This window comes from Carettochelys insculpta, chromosome 1 (genome assembly GCF_033958435.1).
Source record: "Carettochelys insculpta isolate YL-2023 chromosome 1, ASM3395843v1, whole genome shotgun sequence".
Taxonomy (NCBI): domain Eukaryota; kingdom Metazoa; phylum Chordata; order Testudines; family Carettochelyidae; genus Carettochelys; species Carettochelys insculpta.
In genome coordinates, this window is record NC_134137.1 from 230,449,614 (window position 1) to 230,463,339 (window position 13,726).

The window sequence follows — 13,726 nt, forward strand, 5'->3', positions numbered from 1 at the left end:
TCTAGTGTAAAAGAGATGTAGATCCATTGAAATTAATGGAGTTAGGCTAGTGTAAAATCCAGACTCTCTTGAAAGCTAAAGAGAAAGGAAGTGTGATATAGAGCAGTGTAAGAACTTACCACTCTAGCAGGATTAGAAGATGTGTTATGTGCTGTAAATTGCGTTTGTTCTTTGCATCTTGTTGTTCGGGAACTAAGGATGGAGGTTTACGCAAATTGACAAAGTAAAAAGAAATAGAATCTTAGTTGCTGGAAACAGAAATGCATCCTGGGTGATCAAATCCTGCACAAGAAAATGTAGTTTCCAGTAGAGCTCATGTCAGATGTAAAATTGCTTCTTTACCAGATCTTAATCAAAAGCCCTTGTAAAGGGAAATTACAGAATGTATTTAGCAGGGGGTTCACTCTGTTCTCTTAGCTATTATACCACAGCTCTAGTCAACTTTCTACAACAGTTGTGTGGGGGCACAGTGCATCACTTGTACAATACCCCTCATAGTCCTGAAACGAATCAAGAACACAGTACCACATTTTTTTAATACCGGCTGCCAACCGTCTTTATTTTGCAGCAGGCCCTGGAATTGGTTAGGGCAGGGGGAAAAATGTTTATATTAAGTTCTTCATTCTGGAAAAAGCCATTGGCTGAGTTCCAGGGGAGGCCATTTGACTCGAGGGGCGCGGGGGCAGGAATTGTGCAGAACTTTGTATGGCTTGTTGAAGCCATGTAGGAAGGTGCAATGCCAATAGCCACAACTTCTAGTGCTGAAACTGATGAACTGTTCTTAAAGGTTGTAGTACATAAGGCAGCAGCATAGAGCCCTTTCTCATTTGTCCTGGTCTTAGAAACCCTCACAAGAAAAGTACAGAAAGAAGAATCTTTGTACATGTTTGAAAATGACATTCTAGGCAGTAAGAAGAGGATCTTGATTAATGGAGAGATGTGTTGGAGAGCCATGAGCTCAAAGTAGGCAGAGGGGAACAGAGTCTATGGTGTGCAATTTCAGTAACGTGAACACTGAAGAATTATCCTTGAAACTAGATTGGCAGGTAACTGAAAATGCAACATTTTTAATAAATGGGTTTGAAAATCTGGGGCGATGGAAGGCAAAAGTAGAGCTAGATAATAAATCCCTGAGACAAATGGAAAGAGAGCGGTGCAGAATGTGACAGGAAGATTAAAAGGGAAAGTTCACAAAGTGGTGGTCCTTCCAGTGTTAATGTCTGGCACTCAGTTTTGGACAGCAAAAAGAAGATTGGAATATTGAGATAATGAGCATCTTAGGTAAGAGCCTAAAAGTGTGTTCGAGGCGTGCTCAAAGTAACATCCTTAAATGAAAAAACAAGGGAGTGGACACTTAGATGGTTTGGGTGTGTACAGCACAGTCCCAATAACAGTGTGTGTGAGAGAGCCCCTGATCAAGATTGATTGCGGGGGGCTGGGAGTAGAGGCAGAGTCTGACCCAACAACAAGTGGTCAGATGTCGTCAGAAAGAAAGGCATGTTGGCGCTTAGCGTTGAACAGAGTGTACCCCATTTGATGGGATTAACACAAGTATGAAAAAGAATTTCATTTGTTGGTCTAATGAGATTTCAGGGTAAGACTGAACTCATGGCCAGCTCAGATTCTGAAGTGGGGACTAGTCTGTATTCTGTGAGGAGCCCAAGGAGGCTGGGTCACCTGCTCTGCAGGCCTTTTAAAGGAAATAATAGTAAAAGAATGGAGGCCATATAGCATGTTGTGTTTCAATGGCTACGTGTACATGAGCCCAAAACTTCGAAATTGCCATGCAAATGGCCATATTGAAGTTTACTAATGAAGCGCTGAAATACATATTCAGCGCCTCATTAGCATGTAGGCGGCCGCGGCACTTCGAAATTGACACTGCTCGCAGCTGCGCGGCTCGTCCAGATGGGGGTCCTTTTCGGAAGCACCCCGGCTACTTCGACATACCCGTATTCCTCTCTGCTGTTAGAAATAAGGCAACTTACAAGTAGCTGGGTTCCATTTGAAAGCGGGGGACAGAACAAAGAGTTCCCATTTGAGAGAAAGTCTGTTTAAGGAATGGAAAGCAGTTGGGGCTTTGTCTTTAGCTGGCCTTTGAAATTGCCTCACTCACCCCAATAGGGTCCACATGAAGAATGCTGAAAACAAAGGGTTCTAACTAACTCTGAAAAAAGCTGTAGCCCCAGGCCAGAATAAAGGTGATCTCTGGCTTGAAGCATTTTGCTGGAGGTAAGAGCAGACATTTAGGGTAAGAAGTTGCGTGTAACAAGCTTGTGGTGTGTGTTTGTTTTACCTTCATAAACTCACTTTGAGCTGTCTGTTTTCACTTGCAATCACTTTAATCTAACTTTTTATGATTAATAAAAACACACGTTTATCATCAAGCCCAGTGTAAATAATTGGTACAACGGGTGGGGGCAGCAACCCCTGGGCATATCTCTTTTTCATTGCTAAAAGGGACTGCACTTATGAGCAAGTAAGGGGTATGTTGGGTTTTGGTCCCATTGGGGAGTTGGTTTCCTAGGTGCTGAGCCCTTACAACTGAGCCCTCCTTGATCTGAACTGATTCAGTGTCCATGTTGGTCTCCTGTGGGACTGTAACCGTACCTCTGCACCTTAGCTGGGGTAAATCAGAACTTCTCACCCAGCAAGACAGGATGGTTGGGGAGTCTCAGAGGGCAAGAAGATGTGCATCTGTCGCTTGATGAGCACTCTGGAAGAAAACCCCAAAGGTCTGTCTGTGATCCAACCCTCATATATTAAACCCTGGGTTGTGTATGTTTGTGAAAAGGAGAAATTGTTAACGTAATCTGGCCAACCTGCACTGCCAAACACTCATAGCTGAGGATAAGGAAATACTTTTGCATATGCATGATGCATTCTAGAACCTGACAACCAGCCGAACAGTCATGTGACTGTTCAACCAATAGTTGAAATGGGTGAGTATTGCTCACCAATCATATAGGAAAATAAATGTCAGCCCTCTGGCTGCAGCTGAGATCAGAGAAAATAATTTCTGCTGAACCATTCAGCAAGAGTAGATGAATGGGCATGTGATATTCATTTGGCTGTTCTTAGAGTGGCCCATCTTTTTTTTTTTTTTTTATTTTCCAGGATGCTTACCTTCACCTCTGTCTTAGGTTTGTTTAACATGTATTGAAAAGTTGGTACGAAAGTCATCTCCCCTGCCACACGCACCAGCATCCATTCACCCACTCAAATCTCTGTCTCTCACAGTCTGTAAGTACCTACGTGAGGAACAAATAGCTGACAATGGACTTTTCAGTCTACCCGAGAAAAGGATAAAATGATTCAATGGCTAGACATTAAAGCTAGATCAGCTCAGGCTGGAGATCATTGCAATACTTCACCAATGATTGTGATGGATTCTCCATCCCTTGCCATTTTTAAATCAAGATTGGAGATTTTCCTAAGAGAGCTGCTCTAGGAATGATTTTGAGGGTTTCTGATATGTGTTACACCAGATTATCATACTGGCTCTTTCCTACCTTGGAATTCCTCCATTTAAAGGTTACCTAACAGTGTAGATTTGGTTAATGTACCCATTGTAGCTGAACTGTGGCTCATGTATTTATGTAGATGCCTTAAGACCTCAGTGTCCAATACGGTTGCCACTCGTGACACGTGGCGAACGGGACACCACAGTGTGGTGATCCCAGCTCTGGAGCTGCAATGCAGTTCTCAGAGCCTTTACGTGTGGCTCCTTGTAGAGCCGCACTTGAGTGCTGCCTGCCCACACACGCGTCCCACCCCTGATGTGAGAAGCGCATGGAAGCTCCACCAGCTCTGGCCATGGCGGCCCGAGCCGCTTCTCCAGCCCCAGCGCTGACTCCGGCCCCGGCGGCTCCAGATGCTTTTCTGGAGGGGTGCCTGGCTCTGGGACACGCCATTTATTTAGAGGAATGCTGGGGGAGCCTAGCTGGAGAGGGGGCTGTAGCAAATACAGAAAGATGACAGCCAGAAGCGTGGCAATCTCTCATTTCTTATTGGACACCCTGCCTTAAGAATTCCCAGTTGTCACTTTGAGGATACACAGAGCCTTGTCTCAAGGTCAGGCCTAGTACCATTAAAGTTACCATGTAGCTGGGAACCCCAGTGTGCACGGTTACAACACCCCTCCACTTACAGACAGGTTAGTAATACATATAGCAAAGTCACTATCACTCAACCCAGCAACGCAGACCAAGAGACTATAGCAGATGCATTTGAACATCCAGCTATGTGCTCTATCCCTTGCAGGACAACCTGAAATGTGACCCACGATCTTCCTTCTCCTCATCACTGGAGCTATCATTCTGGTACCTCCCCAGAGCTTCATCTCTCTCTCTCCTCCTGCCCACAAGCTCAGATGCAACTTTTAGAATATACTAGCAAATTGACCCCCACATTGCTCAGGTGTTTAAGTGAAATAGTTTTTTTTTTCTGATTTGAAAAGAAAAGGAAAAAGAATATGGTTTATGCAAATTATTGGGACAGTGGGAGGTAGCAGAGCTCCCCCTGTGTGCCACTATGCCCAAGTGGCGGAGGACTTACCTCTCTCGGCAGGATGGAGAGTCCTGTCTCCACATGGCCGCTGTTTTCCTTCTGCGGCTGCCCTATGCCAGTGGTCACTCTGTCATATTGCTGTTCCCTGTACTCGCGGCCCCCAGTGGTGAGTCTAATGTTTACCGTCCCTCCTGTCAGTGCCTCTCCCTTTCCACGGTCCAGAAATTCTGGGATTTGTGGCATATCCCACATTCTATGCACAACCAAATCCTGATCCTGGTTTAAGTTAGGGTAAGAGGAAGCTGAATACCAAATTTTGTGCTCATAGCTCTTATGGTTTAAGAGGAGTTCTCGAACAAACATAGCGCTGACAAGCAGCAGGAACACTAAAATATAGAATAGATCACACTGACACCATTATGTCTGTGTATTCTGGAGGGGTTTCTCCCCTTTTTCTTATTTGTATTTCCTCACCCTACTAATGTTGAGGTGTCTTTCTTCTAGAGGAGTCTAGATTAATATGTGTAGCTACCATTTTACCTCTTGATCATCCTCATCACCCCTCGCTTAAGTGGATTTGTGCTTATCACTTCCACGGTCCTTAAGGCAGCACGTACCGGAACATTCCAACTCCAACTGTTGACCAGCTCTTTATAGGCCCCAAACTCAGAAGGCTGGTATTCACCTATGCCAACAGCTATGGCCTACGTAACCACACTTATGCTTCAGCTAATGTCTTACAGAATACAGGCCTGTAGGTTTCTTGCTTTACAACTCAATGGAATTAAAGCCGCTAAATATCATGACGGCAAAGTGTTTTGCAGAAAATACAGACAGGATCTTTTTTAGGGGACAAGGCAGTATGCTACGTTTATTATAGGAGTACTTAATACCTATTTACATACCCTTTATACACACACACAACCCAAATGTTCTGCAGCTGCTGCATAATTACCAGTCCTGAACTGGCAGCTTGGGTTCATAGCTTGTGGTGCCTAACCGGCCAGGAAAGCCGAGCACAAGGAAGAGCCGGGTCTCTGTCGGGCGCGTACCGATGCTCTTTGATGTTGCAGGCAGAACGTTGCCCAGAGGTTCTTCCTTCTCACCCCTTCTTTTATAGGATACAGGCTAGATGTTAGCCTATGGGTCCGGCTGTGTCATGCTGTCTCAGAGTCATGTCCAGACATGACTTTCCTGCTTGTCCTTAGTGGGACCTTGTTCTTTTGTCTTTGGGGTAGATCTTTCCTCACCTTCAGGGCCTTGTCTGCACTTCTTTAGCTTCTTTAGCCACTGGTGTTTGATCTTCAGGACAGGCTGGCATGGAGGATCAATTATACATACCCCATTCACACATTTAATACAATTCTACAACTTACACCAAAGTTACTTAACTCGGCAAGGGTTTAGCCCCAAGAGAGCTTACACAGTGCAGTATGGAGTTTGGTACAATATGGAGTTTGGATTTGTTTCAATGATTTTACAGTTAGAACAGAATGAGAAATGAATTTGTACAAATATAAACTGATACAAATGAATAATTAAATATGACTGATTAACTTTCTCTCATTAACCCTACATTGTCCCCCTTTTGACCCTTCACTCACGACAGTGGTGAGAAGGTCACACTTTATGTAACTGATTTAGGGCTATATATTGGACCATAATGTGAGCCTGTGGTTTTAATTTGGAGTACAGTCTTTTTATCCAGCAACACATGGCGCACATACCTAACAAGCAAATACAGCAAAATAGTAGTAGGATTAGCAAGGGATGGAACATAACTGATAGGATGCCCTTGGATGTGGGGGACCAGCCTGTGAAGATCTCATACTAACGATATGCAGTGATTTCCTTTTTAGACTTAGCAATTCTTAACGTCTCCGTTCGCATGCTGTATCTGAATGATACGTTTCCCTATATCCTTCTGTGTCTGTTGTAAAAACTGAGTCACCTCTGTTGCTTTGAGCAAGCAATCACTTGAATTATGCCAGTCCAAGCCCAGGTTTACAGAAAAGTTAACCACATTGGTAGTTAGAGTTGTTTGTCTTTTTTTTAATATTGGTAGCTAGTAGGTGTGGTTGCTGGTGTGCAGCACACTAGCATTGCATCTGCATTCATGCACTGGTGGCTGGCTGGTGCTCCCATCTTCCCAAACCACACTCTCCCAGGAGGTGACACATGCGCACTGCCCATTGAACAATGCCCGTGTTATGTTTTCTAATTTGTCCCATATGCATGTTCCCAAGGAGGTATCTGTACTGCATGGCTCTGTGGTGACAGGCAAGGAGAAGCAGACCCATTTCCGAGGGCTCCACTCATTACACCCTTGAGTATCCAATAGTTCGTCCTCTCTCCCAGCCCACTGACTCACAGCCCGGGGAAGCCAGACGGCTCCCACAGTCAATATTGGGAGTGGGCTCACCTTCCACAGCTCTGTCTCCACAGACTGCCGGTGAGCAACTTTGACAACAATTTCGCCAAACAGTAAATCAGGTTTAATTATGCTGGAGACATACTGTATCCATTTATACCCGTACAGCCGTGTCTACACTTGCACGCGACTTCGAAGTAGGGGCGCCAACTTCGAAATAGCGCCCGTGACGTCTACACGCGTCGGGCGCTATTTCGAAATTAACATCGACGTTAGGCGGCGAGACGTCGAAGTCGCTAACCCCATGAGGGGATGGGAATAGCGCCCTACTTCGACGTTCAGCATCGAAGTAGGGAACGTGTAGTCGTTGCGCGTCCCGCAACATCGACATTGCGGGGTCCTCCATGGCGGCCATCAGCTGAGGGGTTGAGGGACGCTCTCTGCAGCCCCTGAGCTCAATGGTGGCCACTTGGGGCGGCCCCTTAAAGCTCCCCGCCCCCTCCCTTCCTGTGCAGGAAGCTGAGAGAGCGAGCAGGCAGCAGCAGTAACACGCGGCCAGCCTGCACGCTCCTCTGCAGCCAGAAATAACCCCCAGCACTGCGATGGCCGCCCCCCAGCACTCCAGGGGACCCCCCGCAAGGGGAGCCAGGGCTCACAGCCCAGCAGCCAGGCGGGGAAGCGGCAGCGGGGCCCCTCCTGGACAGAGGCCGAGATGCGGGACCTGCTGGGGCTCTGGAGCGAGGAGGAGGTGCTCCAGGTAATGGGGAGCAAGAGGCGGAACGCGGATGTGTTCGCTTGGCTGGCCGAGGGCCTGGCCGCCCAGGGTCACCCTGCCCGCACTCCGGATCATGTACGCAGTAAAGTGAAGGAGCTGCGGCAGGGTTACGCCCGGGCCCGGGACGCGGCCGGCCGATCTGGGGCCATCCCCATCACTTGCCCCTTTTACAGGGAGCTCAGGGCCATCCTGGGGCCCCGGCACAGCTCCTCCCCTCCGGCCACTCTTGATACCTCGGCCGAGGAGCCCCAGCAGGCCTCAGAGGCGGAGTCTGCCCTTTAGGCAAGCCCCGTACCCCGGGGGCCCCCCCAGGAGCCCACCCCCGGGGCACCGGAGGAGGAGGAGGAGGAGAGGGACTCCTCCTCCAGCGACACCGGCCTCCAGATAATGCTGCCGTCCTGGAGCTCCAGCTGGGCGTCTGCCCCCCAGCTGTCCCCCAACCGTGGGAGTGGACCGTCAGGTATGTTCTCCCCCCCCCCAGTGCACACCCCCGGGGTTGAGGGGTGGGGGTAAGAGATATGACCAGGGCCCTCCACATGCCCAGATGGCCATGGCCCCAAGGACAGCAGTGGCATGTCCCTCAGAAGAGTGCATCAGCCCCTGCCCCACCCCCCCCAGCACGACAGTGCCATGCCCCATCCCCGGGGCTGGGGGGAGCGGAACCTCTAGGACCCGCCGGGGGGAGGGGGGTGGGACACCCAGCAGCAGCAGCAGCAGCAGCAGCAGCAGCATGTGATGGAGTGAGGGGGGTGCAAATGTGAGACTCAGGCTAGATATGAGAAACAAGCTGAATAGCTCCCAGGGGCTAAGGATGATCCTGGGGCTACAACTGGCAGGTAACACCTCTGCCCTTAACCAAGAGGAGGGAGGAGCCGAGCTGGGTTTGAATCGGGGGCGGCAGTTAGAGGCTAGGGGAAGGGAGAGCTGGAAGGCAGCCAGCGGGAGGAGGGGGAAAGCTACACCCCAGAGGGGCACCCCTCAGGGTCTTCTCCCCAGGACGGGTTGGAAGGACTGTCTCTGACTGCTGTGCTGTTGCTTCTGTGAGAAACTGGGCATCTGTTGCCTAATAAACCTCCTGTCGTACCTGCTGAGTGAGTGAGAGTCACTCCTGCCAGCGGATGGGGTGCAGTGCAGGGGGGACCCCTGAACCCCATCACAGCAGCATCTCCCGGGGACGGGGATGGGGAACCTGCAGCACAGGGGTGGGGGGACAAGGGCCACAGCTCGGGGCCCACACTAACGCCTGTCTCCACTCTTCTTCCCCCCCTCCTGTGTTCCACAGCTGCACCATCGGAAGGACTGGAGAGCGCCGGCGAGGCGTCAGTGGTCCCAGAAAGCCCTCCAGGGCCATCACTCCAGGCCAGCCCCTCAGCAGAGGACCAACTGGCCCCACGGTGGGGAAGACAGCGGACCCAGCACCAGCAGCCGACGGCGACGGACCCCCAGCTGCTGGCCCTCCACCGTCGGCAGCTGGAGGTCGCTGAGCAGCGGCTGCGGGCGGAGGAACGCCGCCTCCAGCTGCAGGAGCGGGCGCTGGCCTGGCGCCAGGAGGCATGGGGGGCCTACATGCGGCCCCTCAACCGCATCGTGGACTCCCTGGCCCCCAAGGCTGCGCCGGCCGCCACAGCGCCCGCCCTGCCTGCTCCACCTGCTGCTCCAGCCGCTGCGCCGTCTGCCGTCACACCGCCACCCGCCACCAAGGGCCCTTCCGCCGAGGGGGACCTGGAGCCAGCTGACACTCGCCGGCCGTATCTCCCAGTCTGCCCGGCCCCCAACCAGCCCTGGCCAGGGCTGCGGCGGAGGCGGGGATCCCGGCCGCCCACCCCCCGCGCTGGACTGTAGGGGCATGGGGCACAGGACGTGGCCCTCCCCTCCCCCTTTGTATATATTACCCCCAGTTTATTGTTATTTTGTTGTAAATAGTTTGTATATTTGACCCGTTACTATGCTGATCCTTACCCCCCCCATGTAAATAGTTCTCCCCTTCCTTGTCTTCCCCTTTCATGTTATCCCTATTTTTATAATGTATATATATTTATCAGTTAGATTTCCCCTGTACATAGTTAGTTTGTGTTGTTCATAATATTATTAATAATAATAATAATAATAATAATAATAATAATAATAAAAAGAATTCTAGTAAAGATGTTTGAGTTGACAAACAACTGTCTGCTTTTATTTTTACAAGAAAAGTTGGGGGGGTGTGCTCTTGGGTGCTCTGTGGTGTGGACATAGGGGCAGGGAGTGTTGTGGAGGATGGGTGGGTGCAGTGGGGGGCCTGCCAGCATTCACCCCACGGCCTCATCCAACTGGGCCCGCAGGGCCTCCCGGACCTGGGTCCCTTCGGGGTCCACCTGGCGACTGGGGGCAGCAGGTGGCTGCACATCGGCCCTGCTGGCCTCCACAGCCCAGCCGTGAAAGAAGGCCTCCCCCTTGCTCTCCACCAGGTTGTGTAGGGCGCTGCACGCACCCACAATCTGGGGGATGTTGGTGGCGCCCGCATCCAGGCGGGTCAGGAGACATCTCCAGCGCCCTTTGAGGTGGCCAAATGTGTGCTCCACCACCTGGTGTGCGTGGTTCAGGTGCTGGATGAAGCACTCCTGGCTGGCAGAGAGATGGTCCGTGTACGGGTGCATGAGCCAGGGCCGGAGGGGGTATGCCGCATCTGCGATGACACAGAGGGGCATGGTGGTGTCCCCACAGGGATCTCCCACTGGGGGATGTAGGTCCCCACCTCCAGCCGCTGGCACAGGCCCAAGTTCCGGAATACCCGGGCGTCGTGGGTGCTGCCAGGCCAGCCCACATAAATGTCCAGGAAACGGCCCCGGCTGTCCACCAAGGCCTGGAGGACCACTGAGTGGTAGCCCTTCCTGTTTATGTGGCATCCTCCACTGTGCTCTGGGGCGTGGATGGGGATGTGAGTCCCATCCAGAGCCCCGAAGCAACTGGGGAAGCCCAGGGTGGCAAAGCCCGCGATGGCGGCATCTGGGTCCCCAAGCCTCACGAGCCTGTGGAGGAGCAGGGCGTTGATGGCGCGGACGACCTGCAGGGGAAGCACATGGGAGAGCACCAATGAGGGGTGTGCAGGGTGTGTGTGGCCCTCCCCTGCCTGGGCCCCCCTCCCCTCACCTCCCCTTCCAGGGCTGCCTCCCCCTCCTCCCCCCGTGGGTCCTCTTACCTCCATGAGGACAGCCCCGATGGTGGCCTTGCTGACGCCAAACTGCTGTCCCACGGATCGGTGGCTGTCTGGAGTGGCCAGCTTCCAGACAGCGATGCCGACCCGTTTCTCGACTCTGAGGGCACGCCGCATGGCGGTGTCCTGGTGCCTGAGTGCGGGGGTGAGCCACTGGCACAGCTCCAGAAATGTCTGCCGCCTCATACGAAAGTTCTGGAGCCAGCGGTCGTCGTCCCACTCTCCGAGCACCAGCCGCTCCCACCAGTCGGTGCTGGTGGGGTAGCTCCACAGCTGGCGGCGTGTGAGGCGGGGGGGGGCGGCGGGGTGCTGTAGGGTTGGGGGTTGAGTCCTCCTCCCCTGCGGGCAGCTCCTCCTCTGTGGCAAGGAGGTGCTCAGCTGCCTCCTGCATGGCATCGAGCAGGGTGAGCACTGCTCCTGCAGGGGCGGCTGGGTGGACCTCTGGCTGCTGCTGCTGCTGCTGCTGCTGCTGCTGCTGGGGGTCCATGACTGCGTCGCTCGAGGTGTGCGTGCCTATGGCTCTGCAGACTGCGTGCTGTGCAGGCTGCGTGTGTCTGGGAGGGGCCCTTTAAGGGAGCAGCTAGCTGTTGCCCCGGAAGTGCTAGTCCGCCCTGTGACCCTGTCTGCAGCTGTTCCTGGCACCCTTATTTCGATGTGTGCTACTTTGGCGTGTAGACGTTCCCTCGCTGCGCCTATTTCGGTGTGGTGCTGCGCAACATCGACGTTGAACATCGACGTTGCCAGCCCTGGAGGACGTGTAGACGTTATTCATCGAAATAGCCTATTTCGATGTCACTACATCGAAATAAGCTACTTCGATGTAGCGTTCACATGTTGACGTAGCTTAGGTGTTAAACAGTGATCTTTTCCGTTGTTTCAGGAGATGTGCTAAAACCTTAATATGTCCAGATAATACCCAATACATTTTACGGTCAAGTGTTGCCGAGCTGAGAATCTGCATTTTAGTACACCCAATGGCTATTGCAGTTTTATTCCCTAATTCCATAGCAACCAGGTGGTAGTGTTCAGCCACTGCCACATGTTTCATCTAGCTTTTAAGTTTCCCGAACCGAGTTGGACTAAATCCATATTGGTGGGCACCTGCTTTTCAATAAGACTATGTTGTAGCTGAGATAAGGTGCTTAACTTGTTTTTGATCACCTCTAGATTCACTGTGTTCATAATCCCTGTTCCAAAACCAACTCCTCCCAAAATGGTATCTGCCACATCTCGTTTTGCTCCAACACGGGAGGGTTGATGCCTCTTTACCCAGGCCGCCAGGATAGGGAGGGAGTAAGGTAAACATTTCGGTTTTCTTCTAGACACATTTAATTGAGTTCAGTTCATGCTAATTTTTACCTCTACTAGTCATGGGTTTAACAAAACTTTTCCTGGGTTGATTTGAGTTTTAAACCATTTAGGCTTTTTGATTTTTACTGGGGTTACCCTTGTAACTGTATAGTTAGTGTCCCAAGTTTTGGTACAAGTGTTTGGAAACCATAAGTTTGATTTTTCCCCACTAGGTATTGGGCAATATCCTACAATCACAGTGACCACGGTCCCTGATTTCATAAGCCCATCCCACTCATATGGGAGTAGTGGGTAACTTGTAACCCACATTGTATCCCCCAAAAGACCTTCCATTTTTACTTCTATGGCCCAGTGATTGTTTTACCCTGGCAGTGGCTGTGAGGTGAACTTCCCCTTCCCAGGCGTACACCTGGGTATCCCCTAGAGGTCTTAGAATTTGGCTAGTATTTTTATTACACCGTTCTATGAGGGTCACTGGGTCACTGGTAGGGATCCATGACTGGTGCTCAGGGAATGAGTTGTTTCTTAGGTGTTGATTCATAAGGAGGACAGCATTTTTTTCCAAGACTGCTTTAACTAGCTTAGCAACGAAGGGTCCTGTGGCACCTTATAGACTAACAGAAAAGTTTAGAGCATGAGCTTTCGTGAGTTAACTCACTTCTTCAGATGCTGACCAGCATCTGAAGAAGTGAGTTAACTCACGAAAGCTCATGCTCTAAACTTTTCTGTTTGTCTATAAGGTGCCACAGGACCCTTCGTTGCTCTACAGATCCAGACTAACACGGCTACCCCTCTGATACTTAACTAGCTTAGTGCTGAGAATCCCCACAAGCAGACAAAGCCATCCCTTATTTTGTGGGCTCATCTTTTTCTGGGATGGACTTTTGTGAATTGGAGTTTCCACACTTTTAAGCTTTGGTTTTGGGACTCTTTCTGCCTGTAACGCATGCGCAATTAGAAAAAGAAGAAGGAAAAGGAAAAAGAAAGGAAAGAAGAAACAGAACTGTTAATTGGTTAACAATCTAGTGGGAGGTGATCTGCTGCCTGCAGGATTCCAGGTGAGGGCATTACCTAAAAGGGATGAGATATTATTAAAACAGTTTCATTTGGGATACATGTACCCATTTAAGTTTACCATATTTTTTAGTGCACTATACCAAGGGGCTGAGGCGGTCAACTATGGAATATGGACCCACCCATTTGGATTCTAGGGTGTGATCCTTCTTCCCTAACTTTAAGTAGATAACCTGGTCTCCAATCTCCCACAAAGCAGGCTTATTAGCTTTTTGGTTTTGCATCTTTTTATTCATATGTTTAATGGCTTGATTGCGTCTATACTGCAGCGTGGTTTTAGCCTCCTGTAACTTTTTAACCACTGAAAATAGTCATTCTGGGTTGCTGTGGGATGATCCTCAGGGTGTACATTGAAGTGTTCAGGATCAATTATTAACTTCATTGGTTGTCCAAAGAGGACCCGATATGGCTGGATCTTAGTTCTCAGCCTATCACTACTGCAAATGGCAGCTAAAATTAGAGGTAATTTCTCAGGCCAATCCTTACCAGTATG